The sequence below is a fragment of the Myxine glutinosa genome, chromosome 2, assembly GCF_964187855.1.
Source record: "Myxine glutinosa chromosome 2, kmMyxGlut1.1, whole genome shotgun sequence".
In the NCBI taxonomy this organism is placed as follows: domain Eukaryota; kingdom Metazoa; phylum Chordata; class Myxini; order Myxiniformes; family Myxinidae; genus Myxine; species Myxine glutinosa.
In genome coordinates, this window is record NC_136262.1 from 166,243,557 (window position 1) to 166,271,305 (window position 27,749).

The following is a 27,749-nucleotide window of genomic DNA, read 5'->3' on the forward strand; positions in this document are numbered from 1 at the left end:
TTGAGCATGATCTATGCAACAATTATTTTGGAGAATATAAATTTATGATGTCATTGCTCACGTGGTCTGGCAGCCATATCGGATTAATGGAAAAAAATGTTCAAAAACAGAAGAATTGGCTCACAAGAAGTTGACTGCGCAGGGTAAGTATTCTATGTATACCATCTAGTTTCTTCAAGTACTGGTTTGTTTGTTCTTCTTGCAGTCAATGGAATGTTTAACATTCGTCTCCAACACCACATTTTAAAACTCAATCTTCCTCCTTTCTTTTTCACTGTCCACGACTTGCATCCATACATTGCAACTGGAAATGCCAGAACATTCCCCAGCCTCCTCTTGGTTTGTTTTGTCACATCTTTCTCTGTCCATGTCTTTGTCAATGCTGGCCTTCCTGTTCTCCCCAATGATAACCGTCTCCACATTCTCCACTCGCTTCAATCCTAGAACACAGGAAAATGAAACTTTTCACATGCTCGTTTCCCAATTCTAACACGTCAGTCTTCTCAATCGACAAGATTTTAGTCTTTTTTAGGGTTAAATAAAGACCAGCTTTTTCACTTTCTTTCTACACTGTCTGCCGAAATTTCAAGTTGTCTTTACTTTCTGCCAAACAGAGCAGCATCATTAGCATACCCTAGATTGTTGATACATCTTCCTCCAATCCTGACTCCAGTCTCTGTACCATCCTAGTTTGATTTCCTCCTGATGTACTCACTACACAGATTGATCAAGTAAGGGGAGAGAATGCATACCTGTCTCTCCCTTTTTCTAATTCCAAACCATTCTGTGTCACCTTACTCTGTTCTCACTGTATCTTCTTGTTTAGTGTACAGGCTTCTTTTCAGACATATCAGGTGCTCCAACATCCCCATTTCTCTCAGCATAATCGAAATCTTTTGTTTGGGTTGATCATGAATTTATGTGCTCATAGGTTCATCGCTGAGTGCCGGGGAGTGTTTTAGGCAAAAAAACCATTTTTGAAATAAAAGTTGGATTTTAAAAAACCATACTATAGTGTCTAAGCTTTTGTAGCTATGTGAAAGGTCATATTTAATTATCCCCGACCCCATTCCTTAGTGGGTGTAGGGATGTGTTTTTGGCCCCACAAAAAAATAGACTGGGCAACCCCTGCTAGTAATCTATAAAACAGAGATACACTCTGCTAGTAATCTATAAAACAGAGATACACTTTCCTTTGATATTCCCTTGCTTTTTCTATGATCCACCTCCGTCTTGTGTTATGACTGCTCCCGCCTTTATGCCTTCCTGCTCCAGATCTGAAGGTTGCCATCATATTGCTATCTTGTTTGTATCGAGTTCCAGTATAGTCCTTCCATCTTTCACTCACCTGTGTTTTTTCTGTCAGACCTTTTCCTCTTCTACTCTTGAGGACCCCAATCCTCGACCTAAACTTTCCTGTGATGTTTGATCTTTAAATAATAAAAAAGCTTGTTTTTCCTGCCCTTTTGTCCCTTTTATCTCTGAATATGTAAATACTAGCTACCGAAAGCAAAACATGACACGAACAATTTCAAAACATTCATCCCGCATCGCTCGTTGCGCGGGCAAACAAGGAGCGCGTCCTGCTAATGAGGCTCGGGTTGCAGTCGAAAAATCAGCTACTGAACTTTACACTACACTAAATACAAAAAAACAAATCAAGACTGTTGAAATGAATGAAAGACGTATATATTACTACCTTAAATGTGCAAACACTTTTAAAAGTATCAAAAACACCAGAACTAATATCCTCAGCTGAAGCAACAAAACACAAGACATCATCTGCCTACAAGAACATCGATTTATACATGATGACATGCTGATAAAAGAAGAACATGTTGGCAACAATTGGACACTAATAACCTCTTCTGCCTGGAAAAATAGCGTAAATGCATCTATTGGTGGAGTAGGTATGCTTGTTAGTCCCCACGCATACAAAGCTCTCAATAAAGTCGAAAAGATGTCATCGAGAATTATGATAGCTACTTTTAATGGAAACCCTCAAACAACAGTAATTAGTTGTTATAGTCCCACAAATGTACACGATGAAGTAGAAGTTGAGAGATTCTATCAAGACCTATCATCAGTAACCAGACAGGTACCGAAACATCACACGTTAACTCTTGGAGGGGATTTTAATGCACAACTCGGATCATCAGAAGGCTTTAAATTTTCATATCATATTCGCACTAACAGAAATGGCACAATGTTGAAAAACTTCTTAAAAGAGAATAACCTTTTATGCGCAAATACCACTTTCCAGAAGAGACCAGGACAGCTATGGACACATTCAGCACCAAATGGAACAAAAGCACAACTTGACTTCATTATTGTTAATTGGAAATGGAGAAACAGTGTCAGAAATTGCAGAGCATTCAACTCTTTTATAAGCGTAGGATCAGACCATCACATTGTATCTGCAAGGATCCGCTTGAGCCTTCGAGCAAATAAAATGAAATCAAAAAGTAAACCACTTGATGACTGGTCTTGTCTCAAAAAGAACACACAGATTAGTGTCGCCTTTTCACTTTGTTTGAAAAATAGATTTGCTGCTCTTCAAGAACAAAATACAACAAACTCGCCGAATAAAACATTTGCCAATTTTGAGACAGCCTGCAGAGAGTCTGCTTCTGGTACCATTCCTTTGAAACCAAAGAGGAAAAGTCGGATCCCATGGGAAACAGAGGAAATATGCCAGAAACGCAAAGAGCTACACAAAATGGCAGAAATTAAAAACTCTGCACCTTCAATGGAAAACATCAGGAATTGCAACGAAGCACGAACTGCACTTACCGATTCTTATGAGAGAGAACAGATTGACTATCTCCAGAGAAAAATTGATATGATAAATAATGCTACGAGTAACAAGCAATCTGCTGTGGCCTGGAAAACTGTAAACGAGATAAGCGGATGGAAATGCATAAACAAATCCGAACTAAAAGCATCCAGCCAAGAAGAATGATTGAAACTCTGGCAAGAGCATTTCCAAAGCTTATTAGGGAAGCCACCTACAATCAAGGATGAAGTAATAACTCCTGTGATTTCAGATGAAATCGACATCAAAAAAGGTCCCTTCACCACAGATGAACTCCATAAAGCTCTTAAAAACATTCAAAACGGGAAAGCCTTATGGTCTAGATGACATTCCAGCCGAGATTTGGAAACTAGGTGAATTCGATGAGATTTTACTGAATTTATGTAATGCTGTATTACCATCAAAATCCAATAGATAGATGGACAGAAGGATGTATATTGCCTTTCCAGAAAAAAGGCGACCTAGGGTTTACAAAAAACTATCAAGGAATCACTCTAACATCAATAGCGGCCAAAATATACAACCTGATGTTATTAAACAGAATCAGACCGCGTATAGAACCAGTTCTGTGAAAATAAATCAAAATGGCTTTCGTACTAGTAGATCGACCTCCGGGCAAATCCTTACTATTAGACGTCTTCTTGAAGGCGTTAAAGCTAAAAATCTTCCTGCTGTTTTCCTATTTATTGATTTCTCGAAAGCTTTCGACTCCATCCATCGAGGTAAGATTAAGGAGATACTGCTAGCATTCGGGATACCTCAGGAGACAGTTAATGCCATCATGATGCTGTCTAAGAACTCGCATGCAATAGTCCGATCACCTGACGGCGATACAGACTGTTTTGACATCATGGCAGGAGTTTTACAGGGTGATACCCTCGCTCCCTACTTATTCATAATATGTCTCGATTATGTGCTACGCAAAGCAATAGACACCAACAATGAACTTGGATTTACCCTAAGTAAACGGAAAAGTCGGCGATACCCATCCAAGAAGATTACAGATGCAGATTATGCAGATGATCTTGCGGTTCTAGCAGACTATAACAAGGATGCAGCGACACTACTACACAAGATTGAAGAAGTAGCCAGCCAAATTGGTCTCTACATAAATGCCTCGAAGACAGAGTACATCAGTCTTAATCAAGATCAAGTTGTAGACATAAAATCACTCACTGGTGAAAACATCAAAAAGGTTGACGAATTCACATACCTGGGAAGCAACATCGCCTCCACAAAAAGAGATGTCGACATCAGACTTGGAAAGGCTTGGGGAGCTTTAAACAGTCTAGGCAAGATTTGGAAATCTGCGCTTCCAATAGAGCTGAAACGAAACTTCTTTAGAGCAGCTGTTGAAGCAGTTCTTGTATATGGGGCAATTACATGGACCTTGACATCGTCACTAGAAAAGGCCCTGGATGGTGCATACACTCGCATGCTCAGAGCAGCCCTTAACATCTCATGGAAAGAGCACCCCACAAAATATGAATTGTATGCAAAAATCCCACCAATCAGTGTAACCATATGTCAACGTAGATTAAGATTTGCTGGGCACTGCTGGAGAAACAAAGATGAGCTCGCAAGCGATGTTTTATTTTGGTTACCAACTCACGGCAAACAGGCACCAGGGAGACCTGCGAAAACATATATAGATCAGCTTACAAATGATACTGGGTGTCTGGTTAACGAACTACTTAATGCCATGAGTGACAGAGATGAATGGAAGAAACGTGTCATGGAATGCCGAGCTAGCTCGACGCAGTAAGTAAGTAAGTAATCTCTGAATTCTTTGAAATATGAAAATTTGAAACGATTAAAAAAAAAAAATTCCCCAGTTCATGCCCCAGGGGTTGGGACTTAGGGTCACAGGGGTCAAAACAGAGTGCGTGTCTCTCTTTCTCTCTCTCTCTCTCTCTCTCTCTCTCTCTCTCTCTCTCTCTCTCTCTCTCTCTCTCTCTCTATCTCTATCTCTATCTCTATCTCTCTCTCTTTTTTTTTAGATTTTGGGCTCCTACATATGCGAAGCAGGGTACCTTGCTAGTTAAATAAATAAAGGAGAAATACAGTACCTTCAAGAAGTATGCACTCATGCCCCTTGACTGTTTCACACTTTGTTGTGTTACAGCTGAATTTAAAATGGATTCAATTGAGATTTTTTTTTGTTACTGATCTTCACATAATACTTTTCATTGGCACATATGTGGATGCTTTTCATTGGGACAGACTATGAGACTTGTAAGGATAGAGGGACCAATGAATGGAGCCAAATACTGTAAAATCCTTGCAAACCTGCTTCAGTGTAAAAAAAAACCTTACACTGTGACAAAGATTTACATTCCAATAGGACAATGATCCCAAGCAGATAGACGAGATGGATTTATGGAAAAAGGCCATGTATAAGCTTCTAGGTGCATTTTTGGGTAAAAGTTGGGAACCTCACTTTTTAACATAATTATGGTATGCTGAATTCGATTAACACGGTTCCCAAGCCGAATTTTGAGGGTTCCTCTGTTGATTCAGCACGACATATGTTGTTCTCCAAGGCTGGTAAACCAGAAGCAATGTCACCGACAAGTGATGCTCTTCATTTCCATTTGATGCGAGTACACTATCAAGCCATGGTATGGAGAAATGCTCATTGTGCCATACCTGACTTTCCTGCACCTGTGGAAATGGGATGGAAACGTGGTGATTCAGGACTAGAGCCTTTTCTGATGTCACTGAGTCCAATCCCAGAAAGTTGCCTCGATATGATTTGTTGTGCATGCCAGAAGCAATGCAAGACTCGACGCTGCAAATGTCGCTATTCAGAGTTGAGGTGCACATCAATGTGTGCCTGTCAGCAACAGTGATGATCAGATCCCTTGTATGAATTTGATGTAGTTTGGCAAAACAACATGTATGACATTCCGGAATGTTTGTGCTTCATGGCCATGTATACTTAATTTTAGAATAAATGGTTGTATGAAACATTATCTTATTAAAACCTTTTCCCATTTTATAGTGTCCAATTTCAATATCAGTTTGAATGTCTCTTTCAATATGTCACGAACCATAATATAGACTAGACCGATTTATGAAAAAAGGCCATGTATAAGCTTCCAGGTGCATTTTGGGGTAAAAGTTGTAAAGTTAAAGTAAAAGAGCTGCATGTATATACATGATGAATAAATGCTTGTTCAAATAAATTGTCCAAAAATGGCAATTTGGCGGCCATTTTGTTTATGCGAATTAGAAGGCCAAAAAATCAAAATTCGGCTTGGGAACCGGGTTAATGGAATTCAGCATACCCTAATTATGTTAAAAAGTGAGGTTCCCAACTTTTACCCCAAAATGCACCGAACATTCACATTTCTCAGAAATCCGTCTAGTCTAATACAGCCAAATCAACGCTGGATTGACTTCAGAACAAGAATGTAAAAGTCCAAGAGTGACCCAGCCAAAGCCCAAACTTGAATCCCATTGATGATCTGTGCAAAGACTTAAAGATTGCTTATTGACAGAGCTTGAGCAAATCTGCAAGGATGAATGGGGGACACTCCCCAAATCCACATGTGCAAAGCTGATACAGACGTACCCAAGAAGACTCGAAGCTGTAATCACTGCCCCAAAGGTGCTTCTGCGAAGTATTGACGAGGGGGGGGGGGGGGGGGGGGTAAAATACTTATGTAGATTAGATACTTCTTCCTTTAAATCTTAATTGCTTTGTAAAAATGTCTAAAAAGAAATAATTCCATTTTGACATTCTGGGGTATTATGTGTCGATCAGTAACAAAAAACTCAATTTAACCCATTTTAAATTCACGCTGTAGGATAACAAAATATGGAAAAAAAAAAGTCAAGGGGTGTGAATACTTTTTGAAGGCACTGGAAGTAGGCTACACTTAACAGTGAAAATTACAAAGAACGGAGTGGACATAAGGCTCTGCTCGATGCTATCTTGGCAAGCCTTAATTGAGGTCTCCATTAAATCTGCTCGAAACATACAATTTCGATATAACTAATCAAATTTTGAATCCTCAAGAATCCATTTTCTATATTCGTATTCTGGTGTTCTGTCCGAAGGCAGGTTCAGTACTGCTGAAGCAGTTTCTTGGCAAGGGTTAGACTGATGTGGTTTGCCATTGCCTTCCCATCAGTGTTTCAGGCAGGAATTTGGCCATGCTGATGGTGATAGTTTGCCTACTCTTCCCAAATGTCACCATGAGATCTTTAACATTCACCAACTAATGCCGGAAGACAAGATGCCAGTTTAACGTCCATCAGAGGGTCAGCACACCCCTTCCAGGGAAGCCCCGGGTGACCCCTTTAGTATACCAGCAGGAGCTACCACTACCCGACACTGGCCGGGAGGGTTGGGGGAGGATACCCGACACTGCCAGGTTGGGTGAGCTTTTCCCAGCAGGGTTTTTCAGAATGTGTTGGACATTGAAAAGCTAAGGAGTTGTGAGATGGCCAGAGCTTGGCTTGTGCCTCGGTGTTCAAAGGCCGCAGGGAGATGGCCGGAGCTTGGCTCTGTCTTGGTGTTCGAAGACCGCAGGGAGATGGCCGGAGCATGGCTTCTGTCTTGGTGTTCGAAGACCGCAGGGAGATGGCCGGAGCTTGGCTTCTGTCTAGGTGTTCGAAGACCGCAGGGAGATGGCCGGAGCTTGGCTTCTGTCTAGGTGTTCGAAGACCGCAGGGAGATGGCCGGAGCTTGGCTTCTGTCTTGGTGTTCAAAGACCGCAGGGAGATTGCCGGAGCTTGGCTTCTGTATTGGTGTTCGAAGGCTGCAGGGAGATGGCCGGAGCTTGGCTTCTGTCTAGGTGTTTGAAGGCCGCAGGGAGATGGCCGGAGTTTGGCTTCTGTCTTGGTGTTTGAAGGCCGCAGGGAGATGGCTGGAGCTTGGCTTCTGTCTTGGTGTTCGAAGGCTGCAAGGAGATGGCCGGAGCTTGGCTTCTGTCTCGGTGTTTGAAGGCCGCAGGGAGATGGCCGGAGTTTGGCTTCTGTCTTGGTGTTCGAAGACCGCAGGGAGATGGCCGGAGCTTGGCTTCTGTCTTGGTGTTCGAAGGCTGCAGGGAGATGGCCGGAGCTTGGCTTCTGTCTTGGTGTTCGAAGACCGCAGGGAGATGGCCGGAGCTTGGCTTCTGTCTTGGTGTTCGAAGACCGCAGGGAGATGGCCGGAGCTTGGCTTCTGTCTTGGTGTTCGAAGGCCGCAGGGAGATGGCCGGAGTTTGGCTTCTGTCTTGGTGTTCGAAGGCTGCAGGGAGATGGCCGGAGTTTGGCTTCTGTCTTGATGTTCGAAGGTCACATTGAGATGACCAGAGCTAGGCTTGTGCCTCGGTGCTCCAAGGCCGCAGGGAGATTGCCAGAGCTTGGCTTCTGTCTTGGTGTTCGAAGACCGCAGGGAGATGGCCGGAGCTTGGCTTCTGTCTTGGTGTTCGAAGACCGCAGGGAGATGGCCGGAGCTTGGCTTCTGTCTTGGTGTTCGAAGACCGCAGGGAGATGGCCGGAGCTTGGCTTCTGTCTTGGTGTTTGAAGGCCGCAGGGAGATGGCCAGAGCTTGGCTTCTGTCTTGGTGTTTGAAGGCTGCAGGGAGATGGCCGGAGCTTGGCTTCTGTCTCGGTGTTTGAAGGCCGCAGGGAGATGGCCGGAGTTTGGCTTCTGTCTTGGTGTTCGAAGACCGCAGGGAGATGGCCGGAGCTTGGCTTCTGTCTTGGTGTTCGAAGGCTGCAGGGAGATGGCCGGAGCTTGGCTTCTGTCTCAGTGTTTGAAGGCCGCAGGGAGATGGCCGGAGTTTGGCTTCTGTCTTGATGTTCGAAGGTCACATTGAGATGGCCGGAGCTAGGCTTGTGCCTCGGTGCTCCAAGGCCGCAGGGAGATGGCCAGAGCTTGGCTTCTGTCTTGGTGTTCGAAGGTCACATTGAGATGGCCGGAGCTAGGCTTGTGCCTTGGTGTTCGAAGGTCACATTGAGATGGCCGGAGCTAGGCTTGTGCCTTGGTGTTCGAAGGTCACATTGAGATGGCCGGAGCTAGGCTTGTGCCTTGGTGTTCGAAGGTCACATTGAGATGGCCGGAGCTAGGCTTGTGCCTCGGTGCTCGAATGTCGATATGCTTTTTCAAAAATCTAACCAATTGCATTTCAATATTTATATCCGTATTCTGTATGCAGAATGGAAATTAATATACAAAGGCTGTCCAGCTCGTCTACACGGGACGACCCTGAGTGTAACGAGTCATCGCACATTCCTATACGATCTTAATCAAGAAAATGAGGCCATTTCGGTCATCGTTTCCATGTTGCACCTCTGAGTTAATTTTTGCCACAGGTGTAAACAACAATCTTCTTTATGATTTGCTACGGTCTAAATAATCCGACCTTGATGCGGTGACGCAACCTGTTTCAACTCGGTCTAACACCTGTGTCGTTAATAGAGTTAGGTGTTCAAGATACTCCCATTCATATAACGATCTCGGTCTTTGGTTAAATACTTTATCTATCCTGAAGGTCCACACTAGATGGCTCTCTGGGTCATCTGCATGCACATTCAACTGGGCGTTCCATCTGCTAGCGACAATTAGTGGATGTTATAGATCCCACCTTGTCCTTTGCGAAGAGTTGAGTTCTTGCCAGCAACAGCAACAAAATACAAATTTCTCGACACCTGGGAATGGAATGGTAAATTCCAAGCACAACCCTTGTCACAAAACCGCTTTGGCAGCGCAAACGCTCCATAAAGAGTTTTTTGTACATGTCATCTCATCATTCCGAACAAAAGCACGAATTTGGATGGACATGCTTAAAGGTCAATCCAAACGAATTTGTGTTCATTTCAAATATGATTGCTTTTGTAAAACGTTTTTTTTTTTTTTTTCATACAAGATCGTGTAAGAGCTAACATCAATCACTAAAAAAAACGGACACAAAAAACATACAATAAAGGGAGCGGGAGATAAGATGGGGAGAGATAGGGAAGCACACAAGTACAACAGCAGAGAACAGGGACAACGGGAGATCTGTGGGAGGGAGAGGGCTTGGGGGGAGGAGGCATGGGAAGGCGGGGGGGGGGGGGGGGTGGGCGAGGTATAAAGCACACGGACTCTGCTAGAACTTCCAGGAAAGAAGTCGGAATTTCAATAAAAGTGGATCTGGGGGTGAATTAACGGGGGTAGAAGAGATCAAACTTCTTTGTTTTTGCAAACGTTTCTAACATCTGCTTTGGCGGATTTGCCACGTAAACCTTTGATCGATTTGTAACGTTTGGTTACACCTACCTCATATTAGTGTTAGAATTCAAGCATTGCTTCACTTTTTGAAGCACTTGCCAATAAAGTCAATGACCCCAAATGTAGCCAATAACTCTCACTTGCGACTACAGCTGTTTACAACGTTGAATACAAAAGGTCCCTTGCCAGTATTGAGCAAGCCTCGGCTTGAGTAGTCTCGTTGCTTTTATACCAGAGGCATTTTCTTCATGAAATTTACTTCATGAAAGGGGAAATACTCATGAGGAAATGGAGACCACCGGAGGTGCCAGCAAATGATTAGTGGAGAGTTAATTACCAAATTGTGGTGCCACCACCGTACCGGAAGGAGATATTGAGTTTGGCACATGAAACACCTTTGGCCGGGCACCTTGGAGTGAACAAGACCTGTGACAGAATATTGGTACATTTTTTCTGGCCAGGATTGCGACGTGATGTGGCGGAGTTCTGTAAATCTTGCCGCTCTTGCCAGCTGGTGGGAAAACCTAATCAGGAAGTCCCATCCGCACCTTTAAAACCAATTCCAGCTTTTGAAGAGCCATTCAGCCGAGTCATTATTGACTGTGTAGGCCCTTTACCTAAAACTAAGGCTGGACATCAGTATTTGCTGACCATTATGTGCGCTTCCACAAGGTTCCCAGAGGCAGTGCCTCTTAGAAAAATTACTGCGGCAGTTATTGCGAAGGCCTTGATTAAATTTTTCACTTTGGTTGGCCTACCTAAGGTCATCCAGTCTGATCAGGGGTCAAATTTCATGTCAATGCTTTTTCAGCAAGTGATACACCTGTTGGGAGTGGAGCAAGTAAGATCAAGCACTTACCATCCCGAGAGCCAAGGGGCCTTGGAAAGGTTTCACCAGACATTGAAGAATATGATCAGAACGTATTGTTTTGAATATGACAAGGATTGGGATGAAGGAATACCCTTATTGTTGTTTGCTATGAGGGAATCTGTTCAGGAGTCATTGGGGTTCAGTCCTTTTGAACTTGTGTTTGGACACGCAGTTCGAGGACCATTGAAATTGGTGAAAGAACAGTGGCTACAGGAGGAGTCACAGTCAACAGTGGTAGAGTATGTATCAACGGTTAGGCCCAAATTGGCAAAGGCTGGTGAAGTTGCGAGAAGAAACTTGAAAGTGACACAGGATAAAATGAAAGTGAGACATGACAAGATATCTCAGATAAGAAATTTCAGTCTTGAGGACCGAGTGTTCATGTTGCTTCCTGTTCTAGGTCAGCCACTACAGGTTAGGTATTTTGGTCTCTATGCAATCGAAAGGAGGGTTAATAAACAGATTACGTGGTGACAACTCCCGACCGATGGAAAAAGCGGCAGCTGTGTCATGTCAACCGACTGAAGAAATATTATGAGAGGAAGCCTGTGAAAAAAATGGTTCCTGTCTCACCTGTCGTGCCTGTAGTCGGGGTGCAAGAGAATCCAGAGTTAAAATCTTCACTGATCACAACCCCTTAACCTTCATTCCAAAAATAAAAAATCAGAGGTTGATGAGATGGAGTTTGGCTTTGCAGGAGTTCAACTTGGAAATTGAGCATGTAAAGGGCAGGGACAATGTCGTTGCTGATGCTTTATCCAGAGTGAACTAACTTGGGAAATTCCTGAAGGTTGTTTGAAAGTTTTGTTGCTTTCTTCTGGGGAATATTAATTATTGTTGCTCACGTGAGTTGATCATTTGGGTGTGAGTTTTACTTTTGTTTGTTAAAAAGGGTTTTTGCATGAAAAGAAAGTTTTTACTATGTTCAAACTTTCTTTATTGAGGGTGGGGAGTGTTACGGATTCGTCACTTCCATCTTTGTGGTTTTCACCAAAGATCGTAGAGCGGAGCAAGATAGCCCACTCGTGCGAAATAGTGAAGTATCCAATGGACGCGTTCGGCGGCCATTTTAGCAGGCAGGCAGAGTGAGCTTGCACTCGCCATCCATCATCTCGCAGTTTATCTTGTCCATCGCCATCTTATCATATCATATCTTATCCATCTTATCCATCATCTCGCCATCCATCGCAGTTTTATCCATCTCCCAGTGAGTTATGACCATCATCATTTTGTATAGTACAGCCCATAAATCCATAAACATGGATTTCACTCTACCAGCATCCCTTTAACCCTTTGAGTACATATACATGTACTTGTAGCGGCTACCGCTGGGTTTTCACAATCGCCTTGCTCCTATCAAGGACGCGGAGCGATCACCATGCCGGGCTCGTCCAGGACGCCCGGGCAGGCCCGCGCTCAACTTGCCAGGCCTCGGTCGGGACGCTGGGCCACGCCCCCTCTCGCCTTTCCTGGGCAAACGCTCCGGGATAATATGTATATATATTGCTGCCCGATAAACGGGCTTTTCAGAGTGCCTGAGTGTTTGGTTTGATTAAAGCAACTCGGATGAATTCCAGCTTTTTGTCACGTCCATTCTTCCGATCGACGTGGGAGCCCCAGCTCCTTCATTGGTGACCTACTGACATGGACACGGCAGTCGCCCTTAAACTGCCTACCTTCTGGGAGGCTCACGCAGCGGTTTGGTTCGCACAGGCGGATTCCCTGTTCGCCCTGCGAGGCATCACGGCCGACGACACCCGCTTCCACCATGTGGTAGCAGCGCTCGGTTCGGCCACCGCGGCCCGCGCCCTGAGCCTCCTCGAGAGCCCGCCAGCCGCTGACAAATACGGCGCGATTAAGAAGCTTCTCCTCGACGCTTTCGCCCTCCCATCGGCGGAACGCGCACGGCGCCTGCTCGACCTGCCCGAGCTCGGCGACACGCGCCCTTCCGAGCGAATGGACTACATGCTTTCACTGCTCGGCGAGCACTCTCCGGCATTCCTGTTCCGGGAGCTGTTCCTCCGTCAGCTGCCTAACCCCGTACGCCTCGCCCTGGCAAGCACGACGATCACAGATCCCCGGGCCCTTGCCAGAGAAGCAGACAAGATCTCCGCCGCAGGACAGCGCATCGCAGCGGCGACATGGGACCCACCGCCGTCCGACGCAACACCCATGGCGCCCGAGCACCTGGCACGGTCGACGACCGAACTGCCGACGCAATTGGCGGCCGCTACACCGAGCCGACCACCTCCAGCACGACGACCGGGGCCTCCACCTGACCAAGCGTGGTGTTACTATCATGCCAGGTTCGGACAGAAGGCCCGGACATGCCGACCCCCGTGCACCTTCGGCAGGCCGGGAAACGGCCGGGCCGGCGTTCATTACCAGCCATGAGCGCCGGCCACACGGGCAACTTACTGTTCATCACGGATAAAGCGTCTGGACGGCGCTTCCTGTGCGACACCGGCGCCCAACTGAGCATCATACCCGCCTCTGACCAGGACAGGCAATCCGCGGTTTGCGGCCCCTCCTTGGTTGCGGCCAACGGATCGACCATCCGCACCTTCAGCCCGCGCAACGTCACCCTCTGCTTCGGCGGCCAACGCTTTGCTTGGACGTTTGTAACCGCAAACATGCCCATGGCTCTGCTAGGCGCCGACTTCCTCTGTGCACACGGACTGCTGGTGGACGTCCAACGGCGTCGTTTAATCAACGCCGAAACCTTCAGCTCCCTGGTATGCACATTGAGCAGCTCCACGCCGACCGAGCTGGCATGCGCCGTCCCGGCGGCGAACGAGTTTGCTCGCCTGCTCATGGAGTTCCCGGCCCTCACGCGGCTGACGTTTTCGGCCGTCGCAGTACGGCATGGGATCGAGCACCACATACCAACCACGGGCCCGCCGGTCTACGCCAGGGCCCGCCGCCTCGACCCAGCCAAGCTCGCCGTGGCGAAGGCCGAATTCGACGCGTTGGAGCACCTCGGCATCGTGCGGCGCTCCGATAGCGCGTGGGCCTCGCCACTGCACATCATGCCAAAGCCGGGGGGTGGATGACGCCCGTGTGGCGACTACCGCCGTCTCAATGACGCTACCACCCCCGACAGGTACCCGATCCCGCATATCCAAGACTTCTCCGCCCGTCTGGCGGGACGGGTCATTTTTTCGAAAATTGATCTCATACGGGGATATCACCAGGTACCTGTCAGGGCGGCCGACGTCCCTAAAACGGCAGTCATCACGCCGTTCGGCTTATTCGAATTCTTGCGGATGCCGTTTGGTCTCAAGAACGCGGCTCAGGCGTTCCAGCGCTTAATGGACGGCGTGCTGCGTGACCTGCCGTTCCTTTTCGTTTACCTGGACGACATCCTCGTCGCCAGCACGTCCCGGGCCGAGCACCTCCTCCACCTCCGAACACTGTTCGGGCGCCTCAGCGAGCACGGCCTCATCGTCAACCCGGCCAAATGCCACTTCGGCACGACGGCCGTTGATTTTTTGGGCCACCACATCACCAAGAACGGGGCCGTGCCGCTGCCAACCAAGGTCGAGGCCATCACCACGTTCCCGCGTCCCCGCACCATAAAGGCCCTGCAGGAATTCCTGGGAATGGTGAATTTTTATCACCGCTTCGTGCCCCGCGCTGCTCAACTCATGCGGCCCCTCTACGAAGCCCTCCGGGGCAAGCCGGCCAAGCACGACATCGCCTGGTCGGCAGCAATGGATGCGGCCTTCCAAAGCTCAAAGCGGGCCCTCGCCGACGCAACACTGCTCGCTCACCCGGTGCTCAACGCTCCCATCGCCCTCACCACGGATGCCTCCAACTACGCGGTGGGCGCCGTACATGAGCAATGGGTGAACGGGGTTTGGCAGCCACTCGCTTTTTTCAGCCGGCAGCTCTGGCCGAACGAGCTCAAATACAGCACGTTTGACCGGGAGCTCCTCGGTCTACACCTGGCCGTCCGCCATTTCCGCCACCTCCTGGAGGGCCGACCTTTCACGGCGTTCGTCGACCACAAGCCATTGGTTTACGCCATGGCCAAGGTCACGGAGCCGTGGTCGGCCCGCCAACAGCGCCACCTCTCCGCCATGTCGGAGTTTACCACGGACATCCGGCACGTCGCCGGCAAAAACAACGCCGTGGCCGACTGTCTTTCCCGGGCCAGCGCGAACGCGGTCCACCTGGGCGTGGACTTTGCGCTTATGGCGGCGGACCAAACCACCGACACCACGGTGCAAGCCCTCCGGGCGGCGGACACGGGCCTCCGCCTGGCCGACATCCCCTTCGCGGACACTGTCCTGCTCTGCGACGTCTCCCAAGGCCAGCCTCGCCCCATCGTGCCCGTCACCTGGCAACGCCGCATCTTCGCCTCCCTCCACGGCCTTTCCCACCCGGGCCGGAAAGCTTCCCAGAAGCTGGTGTCGGCGCGATTCGTCTGGCACGGCCTTCGTTGGGACGTCCGCGATTGGACCAGCACCTGCACGGCCTGCCAACGGGCCAAGGTCCACCGACACACCCAGGCCCCGCTGGCACCTTTCACCGTGCCCGAACGACGTTTCGACCACGTCAACGTGGATCTGGTGGGCCCTCTCCCCCCGTCACGGGGGTTCACACACCTGCTCACCATGGTGGACAGGACCACCAGGTGGCCGGAGGCCGTTCCCCTCGTCTCCACCACCACCGCCGACGTGGCGCAGGCTTTCATCGCCACCTGGGTCGCCCGCTTCGGCACACCGGCGGACATCTCGTCAGACCACGGACCACAGTTCACCTCCGAGCTGTGGGGCGCGGTCGCCCGCAACCTGGGGGTCAAGCTCCACCGTACTACGGCCTACCAACGCCCAAGCAAACGGGTTGGCCGGCCTTCAAGCCGGCGGTTGGGCCGACCGGCTGCCGTGGGTCCTTTTGGGCCTCCGCACGGCCCCCAAGGAGGACCTCCAGGCATCTAACGCCGAGCTTGTCTATGGCCAGGCGCTACGCGTCCCGGGCGAATTCGTGCCCGACGCTACCAGTCCCTGGTCCGCAGCTCACCAGCGCTCGGACCTCCAGGAGGCCGCCCGACGGTTTGCCCCCGTGCCAACATCCCACCACGGTGACCCCCAGTCCTACGTCCCCCCAGCACTTCGCACAGCGGAGTATGTTTTTGTGCGTCACGACGCACATCGGGGGCCACTCCGGCCGCCGTACAACGGGCCCTTCCGGGTGCTGCGACGGGACGACAAGTCGTTCGTCATCGACATCGGCGGCAGGTCGGACCGGATTGCGGTGGACCGCCTCAAGCCGGCGCACGTGGACGTCGACCACCCACCACGGGTGGCCCTTCCGCCGCGGCGAGGCCGCCCCCCATCCACGGTGCCCCCCACTCGACCGCCCACCACCACACCGGACCCCCTCCCATGACCCGCCAGGGGTCGCTTCGGCTGGGTCATCAGGACCCCCCTCAAATTGACCCTGCCGGTGCAAGTCGATTCTGGGGGGACGTGTGTAGCGGCTACCGCTGGGTTTTCACAATCGCCTTGCACCTATCAAGGACGCGGAGCGATCACCATGCCGGGCTCGTCCAGGACGCCCGGGCAGGCCCGCGCTCAACTTGCCAGGCCTCGGTCGGGACGCCCGGGCATGCCCGGGCAGGCTCGCCCTCAACTTGCCAGGCTGCAGCCAGGACGCTGGGCCACGCCCCCTCTCGCCTTTCCTGGGCAAACGCTCCGGGATAATATGTCATTATATTGCTGCCCGATAAACGGGCTTTTCAGAGTGCCTGAGTGTTTGGTTTGATTAAAGCAACTCGGATGAATTCCAGCTTTTTGTCGCGTCCATTCTTCCGATCGACGTGGGAGCCCCAGCTCCTTCATACTAATATATCCAGTGTAAATGCTTGGAAGGAGTGATTCATGTCTCATAATGCTTGCTAGGACAACTTCTTTCATACTCTGTGATCTGTATGATTTGAACGACAGCCTACATTTATCTATATTTGATCTACATGTAGTAAGGGAAACATATGAAAATCTGTTAACTAAATTGTTACCAAAAAATTTCTTCACCAATATGTTTGTAAAGGTGTGTAATAACATGTGTTAAAATGTTGAAGGTCAACTCCCGTGGGAAACCCAGAAAAAAGGCTGTTGAATTCGGGTACCGAAAAATTATTTTCGAGAATTTTTATTTTTTAAAATCGGCCCTTAAGTAACTTATGAGGGGTCAAATAAGGGTTTTTCATGATTCTGAGTTGATTGCTAACATTTATATTTCACCACAGACATTCCTTTGTGGAAAAATAATTTCTAAATATATCTCATTTTCTACTTTGCAGGACATGGAGTCTAGCAATATGGATGAAGACGTTACTCCACCTGTGCTCAATTGCTTCATCTGTGCACGCTCGGATACACCAGCTGAAAGGCTCATACAGGCAACTCCAAAGGAATACTCAACTTTATTGAAACAAGCAGAAACTGTCGAAAATGTTACTGTTGTGGAACGTATGAAGGAGGCTGAAAAGGAAGGAAAACTGAGGTACCACCAGAAGTGTAAAAATGATCTGTACAACAACTTTGTTGCAACCACCAAGAAGTCAGCTCAAGCATCAAAGGCAGAGAAAGAGTCATCAAAGTTGAAGAGAAGACACACTACTTGTGAGTTCAGTTCATCAACTGGCTGCAGTTCTAGAAGATCACAGTCAGTTGACCTCCTGTATAAGGATGTATGCATTCTTTGCAACCATCCAGCCCAGCTCTACAAAAATAATCCAGCACAAGCTAGAAAGAAATACAGAGTGCCAGATAATTTGACTGCAGATACACTGAAGGCAAGCTTGCTGAAGACAGCACGGAGTCGCGGGGATGACTGGGGCACTGAAGTCACTGGACGCCTGGAAGGGATCAACGACTTGGTAGCAGAAGAAACACTGTACCATTTTTTTTTTTATTTTTTTTTTATTTTTTTGTATACAAGGTCGAGGCTCGTGAAAGAGCGAACATTAATCACACAGAAAGACAAACCGACACATAAAACATATAACATAGGGAGCGGTAGACAAGATGGGGAGAGAGGGGGAAGGACACAAACACAACATTTGAGAGCAGGGACCGAGAGACATGGAGACATCGAGAGATCTGAGAGAGGGCGAGGGCTTTGGGGGGGGGGGCGTGGGAACGGGGCGGTGGGAGAGGTATAAAACATATGGACACTGCCAGGACTTCCAGGAAAGAAGTTGGAATTTCAAACAAGGTGGATCTGGGGTGAATTACCGGGGGTAGAAAAGATCAAAGTTTTGGATGGGGGAAGATAGGAGATGGTGGTGAACAGCTGTTTTAAAGACCTGGAGGGAGGAGTGGGATTGAAGGGAGTGAGGGAGTTTGTTCCAGAGGCGGGAGAAAAGAGGAATGAAAGAGTGAAGGTGAGCAGAGAGCCGAGATTTCGGCAGTTTAACCATCAGAGGGTTGCTGGCAGATCTTGTGCGACCTGTAGGAATATTTGGGGGACAGAGCACAGAGAGAGCTGGGGGTGCAAGGCCGGAGAGGAGTCGGTAGAAGACAGAAAGACCACCTACCTGCCTGCGGTGAGTGAGTGAAAGGCCCTCAGGGATAGCTTCATCGCGGGAGATTCCAATAATTCTGAAAGCTTTGGTTTCAACAGCGTGAAGCCGAGCTAGGTGTGAGGCAGGAGCACCGGCCCATAGGGGAGAACAGTATTCCATTGAGCTGCGGATGAAAGCCTTGTATGTGGTGAGGAGCTCAGGTGTGCCGAGGAAGGACTTCGCACGACGGAGGATGCCCAGTCGGCGACTGGCTTTGGAGGCCAGCTTGGAAATGTGGTTTTCCCAAGAAAGATCATGGCAGATAGTGAGACCCAAAATCTTGAGCGACAGAACTTCTTGGAGAGGATTGTTGAGAAAGTAGATGGGAGGGTTGTCCAGTCGATCTTTTCGGAGAGACATAGTAAGAGTGTGAGATTTGTCAGGATTGAAAGACATGTTCCACTTGTTTGACCAGTCTGTGATTTTGTCCAGGTCTTCAGAGAGTGAGGAGGCAGCAGACTGCCGATCTGAGGGAAGAGGAATGGAGCGGCAGAGAGTGGAGTCATCAGCAAAGAGATAGAGAGGATTTTCGATAGAGAGGATAGAGAGGATTCGATAGAGATAGAGAGGATTTGCAATGCAAACTTATGTTTGCGAGAGGTGACAGTTTGTCCAAGACTGATGAGGAAGGAAAAAGGAAGAGAGGACAGAGAGGACAGTATTGATGAGGAGCGAGAGGCAGTTTTTATTGAATTCTGTGAATGGTTAGACTCAGAATTAGAGCATGGGGTAATGAACATGGACCAAGTCCATGAAAAGCTGCAGGAGTTTGATCAGTCACCAGAGAAGAGCCTTTCTTATTCAAAGCATTGGCTAAAGATAAAACTTCTAGAGAAATACGAAGACACCTTGTATTTCACAACACAGGAAAGAAGGGCAGATGTACTCTGTCTCAAAGATGGCACCGACAATATTCTGCGAGGGCATCATGCTAATCTTGACCATGGAGATGAGAAGACTCAGATCATAAGACGGCACTCAAGTTCATATCCAATGATATTGCCTTGATTGATTTAGGTCCAAAGTCATACCCCACCACACACAGTATGACTGACATCGATAGTCAGCTGACACTTGTTACTGCAAGACTTCAGATGTTCTTGAGACCGATTGTCAAGACAGACGAAAGAGTTGCCGTTTGGGGGCAGAATTTTATTAAGGCCTGTCGACCTCGGTCTGGAGTATTGCCACACAAATGGGGCTTGCCATACAACTTGATCATAGATTTGGGTCAAAATGGATGCTCAACAAGTTCCACCGGCTGGATACACTGAGTCTTACACGGAGACACAAAACTACAAATACTGCTTCCTTAATAGTAGGAGTGGAAATGATGTTCCAGATACTTCTGGCACTCTTGACACCATTGTGGAGAAACCGATGAACAGATCAATGATGAGGTTGCGGTTGATGCTGCGCTTGAGGATCAATCAGTGATGGACAGCCAAAGTGCCAGCCAGTGAAAGTGAATTGTCAAGTAATGATCAGGTGGTCTTTATGGAGGTTGGGGAAACAAACAATGCAGTCACTCAGTTTGTTGGAGACAATATAGATTTAAACATTGTCTCTATTCACGGAAACACTCCCTTTCACTCAATGGGTTGGATCAAAGTCACCTCTCCGGCACCACCTTTGCCAGATCCACAGACAACAGCAGCTTTCCCCCGGGTGAAGTTGAAGGCACTCGACAAAGCTAAGATCCTGAGAGGAACTGAAGTAAAGATTATTCCATTTACGAACAGGAAACAGATAGGAACGAACGCGATCATGTTTCTCCCCTCACTGAGCTTTCCTCCTCCCTGGCTCATGATCAGCCACTCCTCACTCCAGGTGACACACTCTGGGCAGCGGGGTGGGTGATCAAAGCCAACGATCCTGAGTTCCCACACTCCAACTGGAATGGCTGGATGAAGAGAATCCATGCTAATGATGCAAAGCAGAGCACACAGATCGAGTTCCTCCCAGTTATTGAAGGAGACCCTAATGACCTCAACACCATCTTTGGTGTTTGTTTGCATCACAAATGGTACAGTGTTTCTTCTGCTACCAAGTCGTTGATCCCTTCCAGGCGTCCAGTGACTTCAGTGCCCCAGTCATCCCCGCGACTCCGTGCTGTCTTCAGCAAGCTTGCCTCAGTGTATCTGCAGTCAAATTATCTGGCACTCTGTATTTCTTTCTAGCTTGTGCTGGATTATTTTTGTCGAGCTGGGCTGGTTGGTTGCAAAGAATGCATACATCCTTATACAGGAGGTCAACTGACTGTGATCTTCTAGAACTGCAGCCAGTTGATGAACTGAACTCACAAGTAGTGCGTCTTCTCTTCAACTTTGATGACTCTTTCTCTGCCTTTGATGCTTGAGCTGACTTATTGGTGGTTGCAACAAAGTTGTTGTACAGATCATTTTTACACTTCTGGTGGTACCTCAGTTTTCCTTCCTTTTGAGCCTCCTTCATACGTTCCACAACAGTAACATTTTCGACAGTTTCTGCTTGTTTCAATAAAGTTGAGTATCCCTTTGGAGTTGCCTGTATGAGCCTTTCAGCTGGTGTATCCGAGCGTGCACAGATGAAGCAATTGAGCACAGGTGGAGTAACGTCTTCATCCATATTGCTAGACTCCATGTCCTGCAAAGTAGAAAATGAGATATATTTTGACCCCTCATAAGTTACTTAAGGGCCGATTAAAAAAAAAAAAAATTCTCGAAAATAATTTTTCGGTACCCAAATTCAACAGCTTTTTTTCTGGGTTTCCCACGGGAGTTGACCTTCAACATTTTAACACATGTTGTTACACACCTTTACAAACATATTGGTGAAGAAATTTTTTGGTAACAATTTAGTTAACAGATTTGTGAAATATCTCATAAAATGCCCTTACTAATGCAAATATATGGATATTAAAGTTCTTGTTTAATGAAGATCATTAATCTGATTTAATAATGGTTTCATGATATTTGCATGTAATCTCTATATATAAAGGAGGAGTGTCTGTGTGTGTGTCTGTCTGGATGTCCGCTTATAACTCAAGAACTACACATCGGAGAAAAGTTTTAGACACAGATTCGGAATCAGCATAAAATCCCGGTGGTTTTAGGCTATGTTTTATTTTAATATCAATGGTTTAAAAAAACCGCGCCAGCTGCAATTCCATGGTGTAGTTTGTGGCGGTACTAGACGTTCGCGGTGTATTGCAATGGTTTGTCGGGTTTGGCTGTGGGTCCAGAATAGCTCCCATTTCCTTATGTTCTTCCACTTTTATTTTGATTCTTCTGTTACAACGCCTTCCTTATCTACCTTATATCCCCCTGACGAGGCCTCTACATAATTTCATGCGGCAGAATTTCGTGCATTTTGAGTGAAAGAAGTGAGACAAAGTTGTAGGAGGAAGAAGAGGCGCGGTTGCTGTGGAGGCCCTCGATCGTGAGTGGAAATGGCGGGAATTGCGTTTGTATCGCAAAGTAAAGGATCTGCATTCATTTCTGAACTTGCATTGGTGGATTGTTATACATCTGCATTATTTTTCATAAAAAAACTTTATGTTGAACTTGAAGGCTCCAAGCACGGACTATATATATAGCCCTCATTGAGGTAAAAATAAAAGTAAAAAGCCTGCTATCGCTTGCCAAGCTAGCCGTTCCCCCCTCCCTCCCCCTCCCCCCTTTCCCTCCCCTCTCCCCTCCCACTCCCCTCCCCCATCCCCCCTCACCCCTCCCCCCTCCCACTCCCCTCCCCCGTCCCCCCGTCCCCCCTCCCCCCTCCCACTCCCCTCCCCCGTCCCCCCTCACCCCTTCCCCTCCCTCCCCCCTTCCCCTCCACTCCCCCTCCCATCCTCCCCCTCCACTCCCCCCTCCCCTCCCCCTCCACTCCCCCCTCCCCTCCCCTTCCCCTCCCCCTCCCTACTCCCCTCCCCCTCCTCCCCTCTCCCCTCCTCCTCCCCTCTCCCCTCCTCCTCCCCTCCCCTCCCTCCTCCCCTCCCCTCCCCCTGCCCTCCCCCTCCTCCTCCCCCCTCACCACCTCCCTCCTCCCTCCCCCTCCCTCTTCCCCTCCACTCCCCCCTCCCCCTCCCCCTTCACCTCCTCCTCCCCCTTCACCTCCCCCTCCCCTCCCCCTCCCCCCTCACCTCCCTCCCCCTCCCCCTCCCCTTCCCCTCCCCCTCTCCTCTCCCTCCCCTCCCCCTCTCCCTCCCCTCCCTCCTCCCACTCCCCTCCCCCTCCCCCTCCCCCTCCCCCTCACCACCTCCCCCCTCCTTCCCCTCCACTCCCCCTCCCCTCCACTCCCCACTCCCCCTCTCCCCTCCCCCTCCCCCTCCCCCTCCCCCTCTCCTCCCCCCTCCCCCCTCACCTCCCCTCCCCCTCCTCTCCCCCTCCCCCCACCCCTTCCCCTCCCCCTCACCCCTCACCTCCCCCTCCCCCCTCACCTCCCCTCCCCCTCCCCCTCCCCTTCCCCTCCCCTCCCCCTCTCCTCTCCCTCCCCTCCCTCTCTCCCTTCCCTCCCTCCTCCCACTCCCCTCCCCCTCCCCCTCACCACCTCCCCCCCTCCTTCCCCCCTCCCCCCTTCCCCTCCACTCCCCCCTCCCCTCCACTCCCCCTCCCCTCCACTCCCCCCTCCCCCTCTCCCCTCCCCCTCCCCCTCCCCCTCCCCCTCTCTCCTCCCCTCCCCCCTCACCTCCCCTCCCCCTCCTCTCCCCCTCCCCCCACCCCTTTCCCCTCCCCCTCACCCTCCCCCTCCCACTCCCCCCCCTCACCTCCCCCTCACCCCCCTCCCCCCTCCTCCTCCCCCTCCCCCCTTTCCTCCTCCCCCTCCCTCCTCTTCTCCCCTCTCCTCCTACCACTCCCCGCTCCCTCCTCTTCTCCCCTCCCCCCCTCTTCTCCCCTCCCCACCCTCTCCTCCCCTCCCCCCCCGTTCCCCTCCCCTCCCCCCCCGTTCCCCTCCCCTCCCCTTCCTCCTCCCCTCCCTTCCCCCGTCCAGCAATGCCGGTTACTTCCCATGGCCAGCTGTACGTGGGCTGCTCGAGGGTTGGAAAACCAAGCAATCTTTATGTCTTGCACCAAGTAAGAAAACCAGAAATGTTGTATACCAAGAGGTTTTGAGAAATTGAAAATTGACAAAACGTCATGTAGGAAATGTACTGTGATATTGCTCTAAAATATACATGTTCTTTTCATCATATATTTGTATTATTCTTATTCAACCCGGGCGAAGCCGGGTACCTCAGCTAGTAACATATATTGCAGACCTTTATAGAATCTAATGTTCATTCAAGGACATGGCTCTGTAGCAAAACGAAGGAAAATAAACATATCATTCATTTCTGCTGTCCTTTTTTTCTTTTTTCTTTTTTTTTTGTATACAAGATCGAGGCTCGTGAAAAAGCTAACATTAATCACACAAAAAGTCAAACCGACATAAAAAATAAGGGGAGCAGCAGAAAAGATGGGGAGAGAGGGGGAAAGACACAAACAAAACATTTGAGAGCAGGGACAACGGGAGAAATGTGGGAGGGCGAGGGCTTTGGGGGAGGTGGGAGAGGTATTAAACATATGAACACTGCAAGGACTTCCAGGAAAGAAGTTGGAATTTCCAAAAAGTGGATCTGGAGTGAAATTAGCGGGGGTAGAAAAGATCAAGGTTTTGGATGGGGGAAGATAAGAGATGGTGGTGAACAGCTGTTTTAAAGACCTGGAGGGAGGAGTGGGATTGAAGAGAGTGAGGGAGTTTGTTCCAGAGGTGGGAGAAAAGGGGAATGAAAGAGTGAAGGTGAGCAGAGAGCCTAGATTTTGGCAGTTTAACCATAAGAGGGTTGCTGGCAGATCTTGTGCGACCTGGAGGAATATTTGGGGGACAGGGCACAGAGAGAGCTGGGGGAGCAAGGCCGGAGAGGAGTCGGTAGAAGACAGAAAGACCACCAACCTGCCTGCGGTGAGTGAGTGAAAGGCCCTCGGAGTTAACTTCATCGCAGGAGATTCCAATGATTCTGAAAGCTTTGGTTTCAACAGCGTGAAGCAGAGCTAGGTGTGAGGCAGGAGCACCAGCCCAGAGGGGGGAACAGTATTCCATTGAGCTGCGGATGAAAGCCTTGTATGTGGTGAGGAGCTCAGGTGTGCCAAGGAAGGACTTCGCACGACGGAGGATGCCCAGTCGGCGACTGGCTTTGGAGGCCAGCTTGGAAATGTGGTTTTCCCAAGAAAGATCATGGAAGATAGTGAGACCCAAAAGCTTGAGTGACAGAACTTCTTGGAGAGGATTGTTGAGAAAGTAGAAGGGAGGGTTTTCCAGTCGGTCCTTTCGGAGAGACATTTTAAGAGTGCGATTTGTCAGGATTGAAAGACATGTTCCACTTGTTTGACCAGTCTGTGATTTTTTTCCAGGTCTGCAGAGAGTGAGGAGGCTGCAGACTGCCGATCTGAGGGATGAGGAATGGAGGGTCAGATAGTGGAGTCATCAGCAAAGAGATAGAGAGGATTTTCAAGAGAGTCAGAGAGATCATTGATGAAGACCAGAAATAGCACAGGGCCCAGAACACTACCTTGGGGAACTCCAGCCAGAACAGGAAGGGGAGATGAGAGAAATCCATTCAGGGCCACACGTTGCCTTCGACCAGAGAGGAAGTCCGCAAGCCATGAGTGGAGGTTTCCATGGATACCATAGGAGGAGAGTTTGGTGAGCAGAGCTGGGTGCCAGACCGTATCGAAGGCACGTGATGTGTCTAGTGAGTCAGCTATGATTTCCTGTTTGGCATTGAGGACCTCCGTCCATTGTTGAGACAGCAGAAGCAACATGTCCAGAGTAGAATGACCTGGTCTGAATCCAAATTGATGATCAGAGATCAAGCCATTGGAGAAGAGGAAGGATTTGATATCCGAAGCAATGATGGATTCTATGACTTTGCTGATAATTGGAAGCAGGCTGATTGGTCTGTAGTTGCAAGGATCTATTTTTGCACCTTTTTGTGTAAAGCGGTAATGTTTGCTGATTTCAAAGATGCTGGCAGATGACCTTGAGCAAAAGAGAGGGTGAAAAGAACAGAGAGAGGGTGAGATAGAGCGGCAGAGCAGGATTTTAGGACCCGTGGGCTGATGCCGTCTGGTCCAGTTGCAGATTCAGAGTCGAGGTTTGACAGAAACTTCTCCACCTTGTCAGGAGAGAAGGACAAAGAAGGTCATGATGCATTACATACAAGTACATTGTTGGGATAGGATTTGAAATTGTGCAAGACATTGACATGTCTATGAACACTGAAATGTTTCAATACATGGACATCCGTGCATCTAATACCGACTTAATGTTGTGCAAATAATTGAAAATAATTTATTCATATCTTTTTGTAAATTGTCATGAGGAGATGCAATGGCCAGCATGGGTACTGTAAGTTTAATTTCCACCTGTAAAACGTGTGAAAAATCATTGCAGGCAAGCGTTTAAAAGTACATTTGCCAATGATACATAACTTTTACTTTTTTTTAGTGAAGTGAAAATGAAGCAGCCCGAAATCCGCTTGCTTGCTAAAATGGCCGCCGTTCTGCTCCATTGCGTGCTTCACCGAATTCAACGCGGTTGCGCACGAGTGGCCTATCTTGCTCCACTCTACGATCTTTGGTTTTCACCCACTGGAAGCATTTTTAGTTTCATATACTATTATTGTTATAGTTTGAGTGAAATGGAGATAACTGTCTTCAAAGGTAAAAATTAGTGTTTTAAAAGAAAAACGAAATGGATCGGGAGAAACCGGAAGAGGAGGGGAAGAAGTGGATCAAGTGAGATCGGGAAAGAAAGGCCGATCTGCTTGGAGGTGTCGAGCGGACGCTGGTGGACGTTGGTCACGAGCGAATAATGGTTTCCCCGGGAAAGGGATTCCTGTGACAGAGTCGATATTACTGTGGCAGATAAACCTGCGTGACGGGTTTTGCGTTTGGTTCGAAAGTGAATCATCACCGGAGAGCCGGTACGCCTCCATTACGGGCCCGTCCGCCATTTCACCTCGCACCAGCCATTTCACCATGCACCTTCCGTTATCCTGGTTCTCATGTGTGTCATGGATTTTGATTGGGAATTCGTGGTTCTCCGCTTGGGAGCCGCTGATCGTTCATGTCAGCATCCTTGTCTGGTGAACCGAAGGTGTGAATTCCCAGTCGCCTTTTGGGTGAACTTTTGCCTGACCGACGTCGGCCCGACACCTCACCAAGCGGCTCTTCAGCAGCGTCGACTGTCGGCCGTCCTGGGTTCAGGTCTCAATACTGAAGGAGTCCGGGCTCCAGCATGATACGGACAAAATTATGGCAAGGCACAAACTCGTCCGAGAAGATATTTATTCTCAAAACCAACTCGGGAACACCGAAACTCTGAAAAGCCCGTTTATCGGGCTGCCTTATAAAGCACAACCAGGAACCGAAACCGAAACCGAAAGCCACGCCTCACCTTCGGTGGTCACGTGATCAACAGGTGTAGCTGATTATACCCGCACGCGCGGCACGCTTTGGTGGTCACGTGACCAGCCACTCTGGCGCCGTGGTTCCACGCCGGTGACGTCACCGGCTAGAGCAAGGAGATTCTGATGCAGGTCTGGCTTGGGGGACCCATGAGTCGCTACAATACGACCTTTTTCTTGTGATCACCGGAGCGTGGATCGACTTTGGCCTGGTGTCGTGACAGTGACTTTGGGGGTGTTACATTTCGCTCACGTGGAGCACCGTGAGTTATTGAGTTAAGAATGGTGGTACCATCATAGGATTATATGGTGTTTGTTGTGCAATTGAGGTTTATTGTATTTGTGCAAGTTGTTATTATTGTGTGATCTTAATACAATACTTGGTTTTTTGTAACAACTGATTGGTGTGGTTTCACCATTGGTCATTGGCACACATAATAGCACATCTTTCTGCCGTGACTCCTTTCGGGGCTCGGAGGTACACCATGACCGGGGTTTGGGGAGGAGCCCGTGGAGCCCGACAGAAGTGGCCAGCATTGAATCCAGATCTAAATCTCATTGAACACCTGTGGGGAGATCTGAAAGCAGCAGTTGGGAGAAGGCACCCTTCAAATCTGGGAGAACTGGAGCAGTTTGCACAAGAAGACTAGGCCAAACTGCCAGTAGAGAGATGTAGGAAGCTCATTCATGGCTATAGGAAGCGCTTGACTGCAGTTATTTTGTCCAAAAGCTGTGTGCTACCAAATATTAAGTCTCGGGTGTCAATAATGTTGTCAATGCCATTGCTTTTTATTTTCTGATTTAAAAGGATATATTAAGCTCTGAATCAAAAACCAAGGTTCTGTCATATTAATAGTGA